General features: G+C 38.2%; 1 pseudogene; it reads right to left on the minus strand.

The window, feature by feature from the left end:
• Window positions 1–14504: 14504 nt before the first annotated feature.
• Window positions 14505–15476, minus strand: LOC125417087 (olfactory receptor 5P76-like; annotated as a pseudogene).
• Window positions 15477–17386: the final 1910 nt, after the last annotated feature.

Below are 17386 nucleotides of genomic sequence, written 5' to 3' on the forward strand. Positions count from 1 at the left end.
ACTACAGATGGAAAAATATTAGTAGAAAACATTATGAATGTTAGGGGAGGACAAACCAAAAAGGAGAGAGTGTAATGGTTTTTATGGCCCAGATGTGTTGAGTGAATTTTGTGACCCACACTATTCTCCAATTGAGGTTCAAAATTAAGTAGGAAAGCAGAGATAGTGTACGTAGCAGCACAATCTGTTACTAACACTGTGACCATTGCTATCATAGGAACAGAAACTGTAAGTTTCAAGATCCAGGTAAAAAGGGAGTTTCCTTAAGTTCACACAGATAAGCTCTCTCCAATATCTTCTTTTTCCTCTTTAAAAAAATTTATTTTCTTTTATTTTTTATGTGTCTGAGTGCTTTGCCAGCAAGGATATGTATCATGCGTATTAATATTTCCTACAGAAGGCAAAAGAGTGTGCTGAATCTAAATCTGCCAGTCTTGGAATTACAGATGGCTGTGTGCTGCAATGTGAATTCTGGGAACAGAAACCAGGTCCTCTACAAGAGTAGAGTGTGCTCTTCATCACTAAACCATCTTTTTAGTCCATCCAATCTCCCCCTTAATCCTACTCTGCATCCTTTTGTCTTGTAGTATTGTTGTCTGTCTTTCCTGATTATGTTTTTATGTTTCATTGTGTGCGTGTGTGTGTGTTCTTAAGAACACAGGTTATGTGTGTATTGGTTTTTGTTTTCCACCATGTAGATATGAGGTATCAAAGCCAGATTATCAGTCATGGTGGCAATGACTATACCTGCTAAGCATATGCTTCGTCATCTTCATAACTCTTATGTTGGGAGATTATACCTACCTTTCCAAACAGTTTCTTCTGAGACTTTCTCACTTCACAAACATTTAAAAATATCTAGTAAAATTTTAAGCATTTGACTACACAATTTTTTAGAACTTCAGTCACATAAGCCCCAGATTCTTTAACATAAAGTTTAGCCTCCCCATAATAACTGAATGCACATCTCTTAGGTCAGCATGCTCAACTGTTTTTCTGAATTTTACATTAGGTATTACCTGGGCATGAATAGCTGAGAAATAATAAATTAATGATCAGTAAGAAACATTAATTTCCATATCAATGAAAATTTCTGAATTATTCATTACATAATTAAGGATAGTTTAGGAAGATGGCTGAGAGAAGCATCGAAAACAAGTGTGTCTTTCTTCATGACAAAATTGTTTCAGGAACATTGTATTATCTTTGCAGTTACTTTACAGGTAGTTACAGGATAAACACTGAGACATTAATTTCATCTGAATGTTTTTCCTGGGTATTTATTGTATTGTAGAACCAAGTAGACATTAAAGATATGTTTCTGAATGAAACAATTCTCATACTTCACTGGAGAGTATACTAGAGAAGAAGCAACAGTGTAAACTTAAAAGGTGGTTGAGAAGAATACATGGAGCTCATGTAAAAGATAAAGTTGTTGTGGCAGGACTCAGTGGTCCCATGAATGTAGCATGAGGGCTGGCTTGTTGGGGTTTCTGTCCCTCCCAGTACCCCAACAGCCGGCAAGCAACAAAGAAAATCACACACAGAACTCCATAAGGTTATAAACTGATTGGCCCATTAGGTCAGGCTTCTTGCTAACTCTTATAACTTATGTTACCCCATTATCCTTATCTGTGTTAGCACATGGCTCCGTACCTTTCTCAGCAGGGCAGGTTACATGCTGTCTCTTCAGTGGTCTGCACAGGAGTGGCTGAGAGAGAGCTTCTGCTTCCAGAATACTCCCAGTCTCTTTGCTCCACCCCTACTTCCTGTCTGGCTTTCCCGCCTATACTGCCTGCCTGGCCAATCAGCGTTTTATTAAAATATAATTGACAGAATACAGATAATTCTCCCGCACCATTTCCCTCTCTTTTTTTTTTAAACAAAGGAAAATACCCATAATCCATTTGTTGGGAACATGGGCGTAGTATTTCAAGCTACTTCCTGCTGGTTGGGGGCGCTGATAGTCTTAAGGAGGCCTAAAGAAAATTTAGAGTTATAATCAAGTCATGACTGGAGTATCCTGTGAGTCTCGATCATCTCAGGCAGCAGTCTTGGATCAGTTCTGGATGTAGACCTCTGTCATCTGGGCCATCTGTTCCTATCGGAGATTTTTCAGGTGGCCTCCCTTGGTCAAAGGTGATTATTCTTAACTCTGAATAAATCCAGAGTCTCTCGTTTTCTGTGGAAACAAAAGCAAAATCTCTTCTCCAAAGTAACATACCTTTTGACTTCAGTTTTGAAGCCAAGGTATTTTCAAAATTCCTATCTTGGGTTAGTTCAGCAGCATTTATAAACAAAAGTCTTTTAGCAGTTGTTGCTCCTTCCTCAGCAATCAAACAATTTAAAGAGAGCATAATAGCATACAGTATGAAGATTCTCTGTGCATTTTCCATCTTTATGTGGCTTTATTTTAACCTCTATTTCTTTTATTTTTACTTTTACTTTTTGAGACAGGATCTTTGTATATCTTTGTCCTGGAATAACACTGTAGACCAGGCTGTCTTTGAACTCACAGAGATCCTCCTGTCTCTGCCTCCCCAGTGCTGGGATTAAAGGTGTATGCTACCACACCTTGAACTCACAGAGCTCTGTCTCTGCCTCCCAGGCATTGGGATTAAAGGCGTGTACTACCACCCCTTGAGGTCACAGAGGTCAATCTACCTCTACCCCTTGAAGTCACAGAGGTCAATATGCCTCTGCCTCCCAGGCATTGGGATTAAAGGTGTGTACCACCACACCCAACTACTCTCTTTCTTTCCTTTTAACTTTAAGAACTTTAACTTTTAGCCTGCATATACACACTGTAAACCATTTAGAGGTTTTCTTCCTCTTTGAATCTCTCTTTACTGTATATTTTTCTTTTTCTGACCATATGAGTCTTTAATTTACTAAGCAATATGGAGAGCTGTGGCTTTGATGGCTAGATCCAGCTCATTCCTTAGCTTTTCAGCCTCAAGGCTGAGGTACCAGCCAGAGCTGTGGTTCACTGCCACAACTCTATGACGTTTCAAGGTCCTTGCTAGCAAGCAAGCAGCATCATCCTGCTCACAGACCACACTCAGTTGGACTGCCTGCCTGAAAGAGTCAGAGTTTGCCCTGGCAGGACAGCCCATAAAGCCGACATTTTAAAACAGCACAGCTTTTCTCCTGCTACAGCTGAAAACTGAAAAGAATGTGTTCAGCTTGTCATCAACAACATTTAAGTGTTTTGTGGCAGGACCTCTTTAAAGAGCTGCAAGGTTTTGCAGCTAAAGCTGAGTCAGGAAGTCTCTCTCAGATGAGAGTGCTTGCTTGCCTCTAGCAAGCAAAGTAGACCTGAGAAATTGCTGCCACCAAGAAGCCATGCTTTACTCTATTCTTTTCCAAGCTTTCTCAGGCTTTCTGTGGATTCAGTTATCCACGTCTGGGTGCCATATGTAGCATGAGGGCTGGCTTGTTGGGGTTTCTGTCCCTCCCAGTACCCCAACAGCCGGCAAGCAACAAAGAAAATCACACACAGGACTCCATAAGGTTATAAACTGATTGGCCCATTAGGTCAGGCTTCTTGCTAACTCTTATAACTTATGTTACCCCATTATCCTTATCTGTGTTAGCACATGGCTCCGTACCTTTCTCAGCAGGGCAGGTTACATGCTGTCTCTTCAGTGGTCTGCACAGGAGTGGCTGAGAGAGAGCTTCTGCTTCCAGAATACTCCCAGTCTCTTTGCTCCACCCCTACTTCCTGTCTGGCTTTCCCGCCTATACTGCCTGCCTGGCCAATCAGCGTTTTATTAAAATATAATTGACAGAATACAGATAATTCTCCCGCACCACATGAACAAGTGATAATTGAGCAGAAAACTAAAAAAGGCTTGTATGTGTGAAGATTGGGAAAAAAGCTTCCAGATTCAAAATTGCAGTATGCTCAAGATTATAACCTCTGGAAATGAAAAATAAGTCAGGGTAATGTAAAGAGAGAATCATGTTAAAACTTTAGAGTTTATTCTGAAATGAATGGAAAGAATTAAATTTTTGAAATAGAAGTAGCCTAATATAACTGCAGTTTTTTATTAATTTACAAAAATTTCCACTTCCGTCCCTCCTCCCAATACCCTCCCACTCCCCGCCCCACTCCCTTTCCTCCTCCCTCTCCAGTCTGAAGAGCAGTCAGGGTTTCCTGCCCTGTGGGAAGTTCAAGTTCCTCCACCCTCCCTCCAGGTCTAGGAAGGTGAGCATTCAAACAGACTAGGATCCCAAAAAGCCAGTACATGCAGATGAAAAAAGTCCCAGTGCCAAAATCAATGACTTCTCAGACAGTCCCCAAGTCAGCCACATTCAGAGAATTCGGTTTGATCATATGCTCGTTCAGTCCCAGGCCAGCTGGCCTTGGTGAGCTCTCATTAGATCAGTCCCCTTGTATCAGTGGGTGAACACACCCCTCGCGGTCCTGACTTCCTTGTTCATATTCTCCCTCCTTCTGCTCCTCATTTGGACCTTGGGGGCTCAATCCAGTGCTCCAGTGTGGGTCTCTGTCTCTATCTCCATCCATCGTCGGATGAAGGTTCCCTCTGATCCTGACTTCTTTGCTCACGTTCTCCCTCCTTCTGCTTCTCATTTGGACCTAGGGGGTTAAGTCCAATGTCTCAATGTGGGTCTCTGTCTCTATCCCCATCCATCGCCAGATGAAGGTTCTATGGTGATATGCAAAGTATTCAACAGTATGGTTATGGGTCAAGGCCAGTTCAGGCACCCTCTCCTTTGTTGTCCAGGGAACAATCTGGGGACCTCTCCTTGGACCTGGGAACCCCTCCAGAATCAAGTCTCTTGCAAACCCTAAAATGGCTCCCTTATTTGACATATATACTTCCCTGCTCCCCTATCCGTCCTTCCTCCCTCCCCCCATTCCATTCCCCCAAGCTTTCCCCAATCCTCCCCTACTCCCTTCTCTCTAACCATCTCCCCTTACTTCCACACTCCCCTCCCCCGTGCACCCAAGGTTTCCTGGAAATCTTGTCTACTTCCAATATCCAGGAAATAACTATATGATTTTCTTCAGGTTCACCTTCTTATTTAGCTTCTCTAGGATCACTAATTATAGGCTCAAAGACTTTAATTATGGCTAGAATCCACTTATGAGTGAGTACATACCATATTCCTCTTTTTGGGTCTGGGTTACCTCACTCAGTAAAGCGTTTCCTATTTCCATCAATTTGCATGCAAAATTCAAGACGTCATTGTTTTTTACCGCTGAGTAAAACTCTAATGTGTATATGTTCCACACCTTCTTTAACCATTCTTCTATTGAGGGGCACCTAGGTTGTTTCCAGGTTCTGGCTATTACAAATAGTGCTGCAATGAACATAGTTGAACAAATACTTTCATAGTATGATAGGGCATCTCTTGGGTATATTCCCAAGAGTGGAATTTCTGGGTCCTGAGGGAGGTTGACTTACAGTTTCCTGAGAAATCGCCACACTGATTTCCACAGTGACTGCACAAGTTTGCATTCCCACCAACAATGGATGAGTGTTCCCCTCATTCCACATCCTCTCCAGCATAGGCTATCATTGGTGTTTTTGAGTTTGGCTATTCTGACAGGTGTAAGATGATATCTCAAAGTTGTTTTGATTTGCATTTCCCTGATCGCTAAGGAGGTTGAGCATGACCTTAAGTGCCTTTTGGCCATTCGAAGTTCATCTGTTGTGAATTCTCTGTTCAGTTCAGTACCCCATTTTTTAATTGGGTTAATTTGAATTTTAGTGTCTAGTTTCTTGAGTTCTTTGTAAATTTTGGAGATCAGACCTTTGTCTGATGAGGGGTTGGTGAAGATCTTCTCCCAGTCGGAAGGTAGCCTTTTGGTCTTACTGACAGTGTCCTTTGCTTTCCAGAAGCTTCTCAGTTTCAGTAGGTCCCATTTATTCATTGTTTCTCTTATTGTCTGTGCTCCTGGGGTTCTGCTTAGGAAGTGGTCTCCTGTGCCTATGTCTTGTAAACTACTTCCCACTTTCCCTTCTACCAGGTTCAAAGTGGTCAGATTAATGTTGATGTCTTTAATCCATTTGGACCTGAGTTTTGTGCATGGTGATAGATATGGGTCTATTTTCATTCTTCTACAGGTTGACATCCAGTTATGCCAGCACCATTTGTTAAAGATGCTTTCCTTCTTCCATTGTATACCTTTAGCTCCCTTGGCAAATATAAGGTGTTCATAGGTTTGTGGGTTAATACCCGGGTCTTCTTTTCGATTCCATAGGTCGACTTCTCTGTTGTTATGCCAACACCAAGCTGTTTTCAATACTGTTGCTCTGTAATAGAGTTTGAAGTCAGGGATGGTAATGCCTCCAGAAGTTCCTTTATTGTATAAGATTGTTTTGGCTATCCTGGGTTTTTTGTTTTTCTATATAAACTTGATTATTGTTCTCTCAAGGTCTGTGAAGAAGTTTGATGGGATTTTGATGGGAATTGCATTGAATCTATAGATTGCTCTTGGTAGAATTGCCATACTATGTTGATTCTCCCAATCCAAGAGCAGGGGAAGTCTTTCCATTTTCTGGTATCCTCCTCAATTTCTTTCTTCAAGGACTTAAAGTTCTTGTCAAATAGGTCTTTCACTTCCTTGGTTAGAGTTACCCCAAGATATTTTATGCTATTTGTGGCTATCATGAAATGTGATGTTTCTCTGATTTCCCTCTCTGCTTCTTTATCCTTTGTGTATAGGAGGGCAACCGATTTTTTCGAGTTGATCTTGTATCCTGCCACATTACTAAAGGTGTTTATCAACTGTAGGAGTTCTTTGGTAGAGTTTTTTGGGTCACTTATGTACACTATCATATCATCTGCAAATAACGAAAGTTTAACTTCATTCTTTCCAATTCGAATCCCCTTGATCTCCTTATGTTGTCTTATTGCTATTGCTAGAACTTCAAGCACTGTATAGAGGAGGTATGGAGAGAGTGGACAGCCTTGTCGTGTTCCTGATTTTAGGGAAATGGCCTTGAGTTTCCCTAAATTCAATTTGGTGTTAGCTGTTGGCTTGCTATATATTGCTTTTATTATATTTAGGTATGATCCTCGTATACCCAATCTCTCCAACACCTTTATCATAAAGAGGTGTTGAATTTTGTCAAATGCTTTCTCAGCATCCAATGAAATGATCATATGTTTTTTTTCTTTCAGTTTATTTATATAATGGATTACATTGATAGATTTGCGTATGTTGAACCAGCCCTGCATCTCTGGGATAAAGCCCACTTGATCATAATGGATAATTTTTCTAATGTATTCCTGGATTCGGTTTGCCAGTATTTTATTGAGTATTTTTGCATCAGTGTTCATGGGTGAGACTGGTCTGTAATTCTCTTTCTTGGTTGTGTCTTTGTGTGGTTTTGGTATCAGTGTAACTGTAGCTTCATAAAAAGAGTTTGGCAATGATTCTTCTCTTTCTATATTGTGAAATACATTAAGGAGTATAGGTATTAGCTCGTCCTGGAAGTTCTGGTAGAATTCTGCATTGAAACCATCTGGTCCTGGGCTTTTTTTGGTAGGGAGATTTTTGATAACAGCTTCTAATTCTTCACGACTGACAGGTCTATTTAGATTGTTCACCTGTTCTTGGTTAAACTTTGGTATATGGTACTTATCTAAAAAAATGTCCATTTCTGTAACATTTTTCAACTTTGTTGCATATAAACTTTCGTAGTAAGATCTAATGATTCTCTGAATTTCCTCTGTGTCTGTGGTTATGTCCCACTTTTCATTTCTCATCTTATTAATTTGCATGTTCTCTCTCTGCCATTTGATTAATTTGGATAGGGGTTTGTCAATCTTGTTGATTTTCTCCAAGAACCAGCTTTTTGATTCATTGATTCTTTGGATTGTTTTCTGTGTTTCTATTTTGTTGATTTCAGCCCTCAGTTTGATTATTTCCAGTCTTCTAGACCTCCTAGGTGAATCAGCTTCTTTTTTTCTAGAGCTTTCAAGTGTGCTATTAAGTCTCCAATGTGTGCTTTCTCCGTTTTCATTAATTGGGCACTTAATGCTATGAACTTTCCTCTTAGCACTACTTTCATAGTTTCCTATAGGTTAGAGTATGTTGTGTCTTTATTTTCATTAAATTCAAGGAAGACTTTAATTTCTTTCTTGATTTCTTCCTTGATCCAGGGGTGATTCCGTAGTTGACTGTTCAACTTCCATGAGTTTGTTGGCTTCCTGGTGGTAGCACTGTTGTTGAATTCTAACTTTAATCCATGGTGGTCTGAGAAGACACAGGTGGTTACTAATATTTTTTTGTATCTGTGGAAGTTTGCTTTGTTACCCATTATGTGGTCAATTTTCGAGAAGGTTCCATGAGCTGCAGAGAAGAAGGTATATTCTTTCCTATTTGGGTGGAATGTTCTATAGATGTCTGTTAAGTCCATTTGATTCAATACCTCCAATAATTCTCTTATTTCTCTGTTAGGTTTCTGTCTGATTGACCTGTCCATTGGTGAGAGAGGAGTGTTGAAGTCTCCTATTATTAGTGTCTGTGGATTGATGACTGGCTTGAGTTCTATAAGTGTTTCTTTTACACAAGTTGGAGGCTTTATATTAGGGGCATATATATTCAGGATTGAGACTTCCTCCTGATGAATTGTTCCTGTTATGAGTATAAAATGTCCGTCTCCATCTCTTCTGATTGATTTTAGTTTGAAGTCAATTTTGTTGGAAATTAGAATGGCCACACCTGCTTGTTTCTTAGGTCCGTTTGCTTGAAAAACCTTTTCCCAACCATTTACTCTGAGTAGATGTCTGTCTTTGTGGTTGAGGTGTGTTTCTTGTAAACAGCAGAATGTTGGATCCTGTTTTCGTATCCAGTCTCTTAGTCTGTGCCTTTTTATAGGTGAATTGAGTCCATTAATATTAAGTGATATTAATGACCAGTGGTTGTTGACTCTGGTTATTATTATTTTTTGTTTGTTTGTTTAATAGAGTTTGTATGTGTCCCTTCTTTGAGTTAAGATCGTGAAGGGTCGCTAGATGTCTGAGTTATTGTAGGCAGTGTTGGCAATGTTGGATTCCTTGGGTTGCGATTTTCCTTCTATTACTTTCTGTAAGGCTACATTTTTGGCTACGAATTGTTTAAATTTGTTCTTATCTTGGAATATTTTGTTTTCTCCATTGATAGTGAAGGATAGCTTGGCTGGGTATAGTAGTCTGGGTTTGCATCCATGATCTCTTAGTTTCTGCAGTACCTCTATCCAGGACCTTCTGGCTTTCATGGTTTCCATAGAGAAGTCCGGTGTAAGTCTGATAGGTTTACCTTTATAAGTTACTTGACCTTTTTCCTTTGCAGCTCTTAATATTCTTTCTTTAATCTGTATGTTTTGTGTTTTGATTATTATATGGCGAGGGGATGGGTTTTTTTTTGATCAAGTCTATTCGGCATTCTGTATGCTTCTTGAACCTTCATAGGAATATCATTCTTTAGGTTAGGAAAGTTTTCTTCTATAATTTTGTTGAATATATTTTCTGGGCCTTTGATCTGCAGTTGTTCTTCTCCTTCTTCAATCCCTATTATTCTTATATTTAGTTTTTTATTGTGTCCCAGATTTCGTGAATGTTTTGTGATCAGAATTTGTTGGATTTGCTGTTTTCTTTGATCAGTGCATTTATTTTCTCTATGGTATCTTCAGACTCTGAGATTCGTTCTTCCATCTCTTGTATCCTATTGGTTATGATTGAATCTGTAGTCTCTGTTCGTTTACCTAGATTTTCCATACCCAGCCTGCCCTCTTTTTGTGTTTTCTTTATTGCCTCCATTTCAGTTTTCAATTCTTGAACTGTTTCCATTACCTGTTTGATTGTTTTTTCTTGGTTTCCCAGTGTATCATTCACGGATTTACTCATTTCTTCGAAGTTTTTGTTATACTGCTTATCCATTTCTTACTCATTTCTTCAATCTTTTTGTTGTATTTCTCATCCAGTTCTTTAAGGGAGTTATTCATATCCTGTTTAAGGGACTCTATTGCTTTCATAATGGCACTTTTTTCCACTTCTTCTGGGCTAAGGTGTTCAAGTCCTTCTATTGTAGGGTCATTGGGATCTGGTGTTTTCATGTTGTTTTTAAGATTGTTGGGCGAGGTTTTGCCTTGACGTCTGCCCATCTCTTCCTTCAAATGCTCTCTATTGGAACTTCTGGTACCGTGTCAGGTTCCCTTGGTGGGCAGGGACTTCACTGACAGAATTCCCACCTTTCCTCAGGCAGGCTATTGAAGCACAGGCACTCCCTCTTTCCGGGATGCGCCTACAACCCAGGCCCAGCTCGCAAGGCAGCTGAGCTGGGGAAATTTTATGGCTCCAGGGGGAAGGGAGAAATATAGGAATTTGTACCTGGATGGAAGCTGGGATGGCAGGCAGGAGAGCCTAGCAGGGTGGAGCCAACACTGCAGGGTGACCTGGGAGTCTATGGGGTCGGGGAAAGTCCGAGCTCCTCCTCCCCTGGCCCCTGCCGCGGGCCAGAAGCAAACTCACCCCTCCGATAGCCCTCTGGATGGCAATCTTGGCCATTCTTATAGGTGTTAGATACAATCTCAGAGTCATTTTGATTTGCATTCTCTGATTACTAAGGATGTTGAACATTTCCTTAAGTGTCTTTCAGCCATTTTAGATTCCTCTGTTGAGAGTTCTCTATTTAGGTCTGTACGCAATTTTTTATTGGATTATTTGTTCTTTTGATGGCCAATTTCTTGAGTTCTATGGTTATGTTGGAGATTAGACCTCTGTCTGATGTAGGGTTAGTGAAGATATTTTCCCATTCTGTAGGTTGTCATTTTGTCCTGTTGACTGTGTCCTTTGCTTTACAGAAGCTTTTCAGTTCCAGGAGTTCCCATTCATTAATTGTTTCTTTCAGTGTATGTGCTACTAGGGTTATATTTAGAAAATGGTCTCCTGTGCATTCAAGTGTACTTTCCACTTTCTCTTCTATAAGGTTCAGTGTCGCTGGCTTTATGTTGAGGTCTTTGATCCATTTGGACTTGTGTTTTGTGTAAGGTGATAGATATGGGTCTATTTTCATTCTTCTACAAGTTGATATCCAGTTTGCCAGCACCATTTGTTAAATATACTTTCTTTTTTCCATTTGATATTTTTTTGCTTCTTTGTCAATAATTAGGAGTTTGAAAGTATGGAGAAAACTCTTTATTAGAAGAGGTGACAGTTCATTAAACAGCATGATCATTCAATCTAAACTAACTTATAAAACTAAAAAATGCTTTTCACTTGATCAAATAAAACTTGCTGAAAGGGAACCTCCCCAAAATTAGTGTTTGAGGTGGGTTTTGCTTTTATTTTTCATTTAAAGAAGAAAAAAACCTACCCAGAAAAAATTACCAAGAAAAGGAACAGCCTAACCTGATGTGATCTCTGAAGTCTTCAAAAATGTGATGGGATCCCACAACAACAATTCTACTAGGAGGATTATAGCATCAGTGAGCTGAAAAACACCTTCCAAAGATCAGCTTTGGACTACAAACTGCTTAGGATCATTTTGAAGTAGCTTGCTGAAATGATGAAGCCTCATAGACTACTCTAGCCAGAACCTGAGACATTTCCTTGAAACATTCTCTTATGCAGAGACTGGACAACTAATGGTACAGCTACCTCTACCAGGACTTGAAAATAAACCAAAGCCTTTACTTTTCAGAATCTTCTAAAAATGTAATTGGCCCCAGAAAAAAGTAAATAAATTTAAGAACATGATGTGTACATTCCCAAGAGGTGGGGTGCATGGTTTTTGGTTGTTTAGTGGGTTATGGATATTTGTTATTGTAATAATATGGATATTGTTTAAGGGGGTTAGTTACAAGTTGTTATTGTTAATGGTCATGAAACAATTTGAACAGAGGGGTTTAGATTCAGGGTTCTTGTTTTGAAAAGAAAAGTGGGTAGTATAGATATGATAGGATATAATGGTAGAATATTGAATCTAATTTGAAAAGAAAAAGGGGTATATAGAATTAAGATAAAGAGTAGATTATTGAACCTACTGTTAATCCAATGAAGCAACTGCTAGTTTTAAATATTGTAAACTGAATTGGAATTTTTATATTGATACAGTTAATATTATTTTTGTTAGAACATACTATACATATATTTCTAATCTTGTTCAAAATTTTGTGCCTATACAACTCATTTAACAATTTATTGCAAAGTTTTGGCACTTGAAAGTTATTACTACCAAAAATTTAGGATAATAAAGAAAAGCAGGTTAGTACATAGCCACCTATTCCAATAAAATTTTTAGTCATGTTAGGTATGTTTCAAGGTCAAACAGATGTATTTTAGGTAGGCAGGTGGTCTTCAAACACTTCAGATATCTGTAGAATATGACATTTAAGATGTCTTAAAACCGTAAGGTCCATTTTTATGATAAGTTTCATTTTTATGATAATGAGTCATTTTTGTTCCTGCCGTCACAAATCTTCTTCAGAAAAGGTAATAACATCAAAATACTCCACATGGAGGTTGTCTTCTTTGCTGTAAAAGTAAACCACTGGGCAAGAAAGTACTCTTGCCTCAGCTGCTGATGGTATGCTATCCAAATTGGACAAAGAGGATGCAAAAGAGAGTGACTACCAAACCATTTCATGACAAAGTTGGACAGTCCTTCAAAAATCCTACTTCATAGAAAAGTCTTCTTTTTATTTTTATTTTTTATTGATATTATTTGAGCTATACATTTTTCTCTGCTCCCCTTCCTGCTTCTCCCCTTCCCTTCAATCCTCCCCCATGGGCCCCATGCTCCCAGTTTACTCAGGAGATATTGTCTTTTATTACTTCCCATGTAGACTAGATCCTTGTGTGTATCTCTTAGGGTCCTCATTGTTGTCTAGGTTCTCTGGAAAAATAGTCTTTCAGATATGCTAGGCCTGTAGGTCAAAGACAGATGCCCCAGCATAGCAGAGGAACCTTAGGTGAGCATCCAAACAGCCAGCTGTTTCTGTCATTTCTTACATTTTTGGAAGTTGCTTGCTTGCACTTCTTTATTCAGGTAATGTTATTTCCTTCTCATGTCTCTGAAGGAGTTGAAGGTTTAATAGTTATATATTTCCTTGTTACCAGATTCAAAAAAGAAATTTACTAAAGAGCTCTAAAGTGCATAAGTTGAGAGATATTAAAAAGATAATTTTGCTATTGCAAGTTATATAGAAAGCGAATTAGGTATAAGACTTTGGACTCATCAAGATAGGATGGATATTAGAGTACTTTCTCTAAATTTGTTAAATGCAAATGAACTAGACATTGTTGATGTACTTATTGCCTTCATATATTATATATAATTATTACACTTATTGTATATAGTTTTTCTTTATTAGTTATAACATTATTTTTCTTTGGACAAAAAAGGGGAAATCTGATGGTATTTTGTTTGTGCTTAAACAAATAAACCTTTTCAGAAGATCAGAGTACCAAGCTAGCTATAGTAGTTAACCATAGAGATCAGACAGTAGTGGCATACATCTTTGTTTCCAGCACTCAGGAGACAACACAGACATATTTCAGTGAATTCAAGGCCACCCTGGGCTGCACAAGACTGAATCAGTCTAAAGGAGAAACAGATCCAAGTGGTGGTGGCTCACACCTTTAATCCCAGCACTAGGGAGGTGAAGATAGGAAGTGATATGGATGGGCAGAGAGATGAATATAAGGCCAGAGTAGATAAGGACTCATTTGAAGCAGGATGCTTAAAAGAAATCCCACACTAGCTCAGAATTGAGTATAGTAGACGGTTATTTATTTAGAGGTAATCTCACAGATCACAATTTTCTGCTGGAATGTGGAACAGCAACTTAGTATCACAGCCAGAAAAGAGGCCAGACATGTGCTTTACATGCGCATAAATAGTATAAGAGGCCCCACCCAAGTGGGAGGGTAACTTAAGGGCTACTGGCAGTAGGAATTCCTACAGCATTCAGGATTTAGTCTGAGGTTTCATAGAGATGGTATTAAGTCTGAGGATTCCTGGAGACAAGATGGCCAATTCAGTTTGAGAATTTCACAGAGGTAAGAAGCAGTTAGTAAGAAGTAAGTAAGAAGCAGCAGCTAATGACTGACTGTTCTGTTTCTCTGATCTTTCAGCTTTCACCTTCTAATATCTGACTTTGGGTTTTTATTGTTAAGACTAATTAGAATTAGCAGTACACCTACATGTATCACAGTCTAGTAGGACAAAAGGAGCACATATGTTAGGTGTGTAGGAAATGGAGTTATCGGACCTTGAAGGGTTTCAGTGACCATGATCAAAATACACTGTATAAGACTGTCAAAGACACATTAAAATATATAGAAGAGAAATACAATAATATATATATATATATATATATATATATATATATATATATATATATATATATCGAGAGAGAGAGAGAGAGAGAGAGAGAAAGAGAGTTGGAAAATAGAAGACTAGGGCAAAAGGAGTAATAAGAAAACTAACAGTCAAATCTGAGATAATAATCGCATTTGTCTTTCTGATACTCATTATTATATTAAGTTTTCTAAAACAACCAATTATTCTTTATAAATGTTTGCTTATGAATTTGTCTTTTCAGAGCACACTTAATCTCACTATTCCTGAGGCTGTAGATGAGGGGATTTAACATGGGGTTCACCACCATGTAGAATACAGACAACACCTTGTTTTGGTCCATGGAGTAGCTGGACTTGGGCATCACATAAATGAATGTGACGGTCCCATAGTAGAGAGTGACTGCAGTGAGGTGAGAGGTGCATGTAGAGAAGGCTTTCTGGCGGCCTTCGGTGGAGTGCATCTTCAGAATGGTTATGAGGATATAGAAATATGATATGGCTATCACAAACAGTGTGGTTATAGTGACTGAGCCAGCAGAAAATGAGATAACAACTCCAGAGACACTGACATCAGAGCAGGAAAGTCTCATCAAAGGGGCAAAATCACAGAAAAAATGATTGATTCTATTTGGTCCACAGAATAGAAAAGATAAAAAGAAAAGGGTACCAAAAGAAGCATTAAGAAAACCCCCTATATAAGATCCTACAACCAACTGGTTACAGACTTGTGTGGATATTTTGGTTGAATAAAGCAGAGGGTTGCATATTGCCACAAAGCGATCATAAGCCATGGCAGCCAGAAGGAAGCATTCAACAGACCCAAAGAACGCAGCTGAGCTGAGCTGGATGCCACATCCAAGGTAAGAGATAGTATTTTTCATTACCAGGAAGCCAACAAGCATATTGGGAGTGACAGAAGATGAGATTCCTATGTCAACAGAAGCCAAGTGACTTAGAAAAAAGTACATGGGATGATGGAGCTGGGAAGAGACTCCAATAAGAAGGATGGTGCTGAGGTTCCCAGACATGGTCACCAGGTAGATGCACAGGATGATGATGAAGAGCATGACTTTAAGGACTGGGTCATCTGTCAAGCCCAAGAAAATGAACTCTGTCACCACAGTATGGTTCCCATCCTCCAGGAGAGCCATGGATAGTGTAGTTGCCATCAGAACAGAGCTGTGATGGAGAAACTCTAAGAAGGGATTTATAAATATGACACTTTATTTTATTTAATACAAACTATTATATTATTCAAAAGTGAACAAACAATGGATGTTTTACATAGGGTTTTCATTGTTTGCACATTTCTATGCAGGAACTTCTTCAAATTATTTAATGAGAAATTCTAGAAATGTTATGCAAATAATAGGTAACTTTCATTTACATTTATTTATAATAAAACATTCCTAATTGTAATTAAAGGTAAATATTTGAAATCATGAGACAGAGTGGAGAAATAGCTTGAGAGGTAAATGTTCTTCCACCATGATGACCAGAGCTTGAGTCCTGGAATTCACTGGTGGGAGGAGAGATACAAATCCTGCAAGTTCTCCTTTGTCATCCACAGCTATGCTATGTTACCTGCACTATCACCTTCAAAGAAATAAATAGAAAAATAAATATTAAATAACATTTGTATATTTAAAATAACAATGTATTTGATATAAGCATAACAGAGGATTTAAATCTAAAATTAATACAGCTATGTAATGAAGACTTAACTCATTGATAAATTTATTGAATTTACTGAAACACCAGCACAGGATTTAAAAAACTTGTATGTATTTCTATTTCTCTTTTCTATAAAATAGCATTCAGTTCTTTTGTAATTTTTATTTTACAGCAGAAAACTCTTTTAAGTGATATATATATGTATGTATTCTGTTATTCCATATATATGTATATATATACATATATATGGACTATATATATTTTGTTATATGGAATAACAAAATTATGGGGTTTGATAGATTTCTCCAAAATGAAGTGCATAGACTGCACCTACAGATGCGATGGGTTTCATCCCAGCACCCACATGTTTTCTCACAAGAGTTTGTTTGTACAGTTCTGTGCACCCAATGTCTCTTCTGGTCCTCGCAGGCACCAGGCATGCACATGGTACACATACCTGCAGACAAGCAAACCTCATATACACAAAGCAAAAAAAAAAAAAAAACAAGATATGAACACCAGGGAAGTTGAGCTTAATTTATTACTTTTAGTAACCACACCGTAACTGAATGTGGTTATGCTATTCAGGGCATACACAAATTAGGGACAGATGAAGGATAACATTTAAGCTTTTCTATGGTTAATACATAGAAAGTTACTTTGTTGGTGATATTGTTCTGAAAAATCTGCAAAACTAAATGAAGATCACACTAAATTTACAAATGAAACTTTTGTTATTAGCTCCTTAAAAATTTAGGCACATGAAAATAGATCACTGCTCTTTAACTTAAAATATAAATTTTACCATCTTATAAAATATTAATAACACTTAGCACATTATTATTAATTTTTTAGATATAGCAAATCCTTTTCAAATTGCAGTGTTTTTTAACTGGAGTGTGATGGAATGAGCTCATGTGATTTTCAACAGAATACACTGATCAATAAATATTTGAACTAAGAAATTAAGAGGTTTATCCAAGTTTTCCCAGCATGGGACTAATTGATTCTCATCCCTCAAATTCTATATTTATATCCTCATTTGTACACAGTGATGCCTGTGATGCTGGAACATTTGGGTCACAGCAAAGAAGGTCTTCACACACAGTATTACCTGACAGCAAGCCACCAAAGCTTTTCAAAGCCAGGGAGCAAGTTAGCCTTTTGGTTGAATGTTGATTGTGCACACCTTTGAAGATCATGTGGGTTTCTGGTCTTACCAATGGGTATATAAACAAGGAATCTTTGAAAACTTATTTTATGCATGGTCATTCTGAATATTTACTTATAGAATTATAAGGTGATTTTATGAAATCTTGGTTCTTTTCTCACCTTATATTACATAATTGCTTGATTCCATATGACTTGTCTCTCCATTCTGCCATGC

The sequence above is a fragment of the Myodes glareolus genome, chromosome 7 (genome assembly GCF_982192425.1).
Source record: "Myodes glareolus chromosome 7, mMyoGla1.1, whole genome shotgun sequence".
NCBI lineage: Eukaryota > Metazoa > Chordata > Mammalia > Rodentia > Cricetidae > Myodes > Myodes glareolus.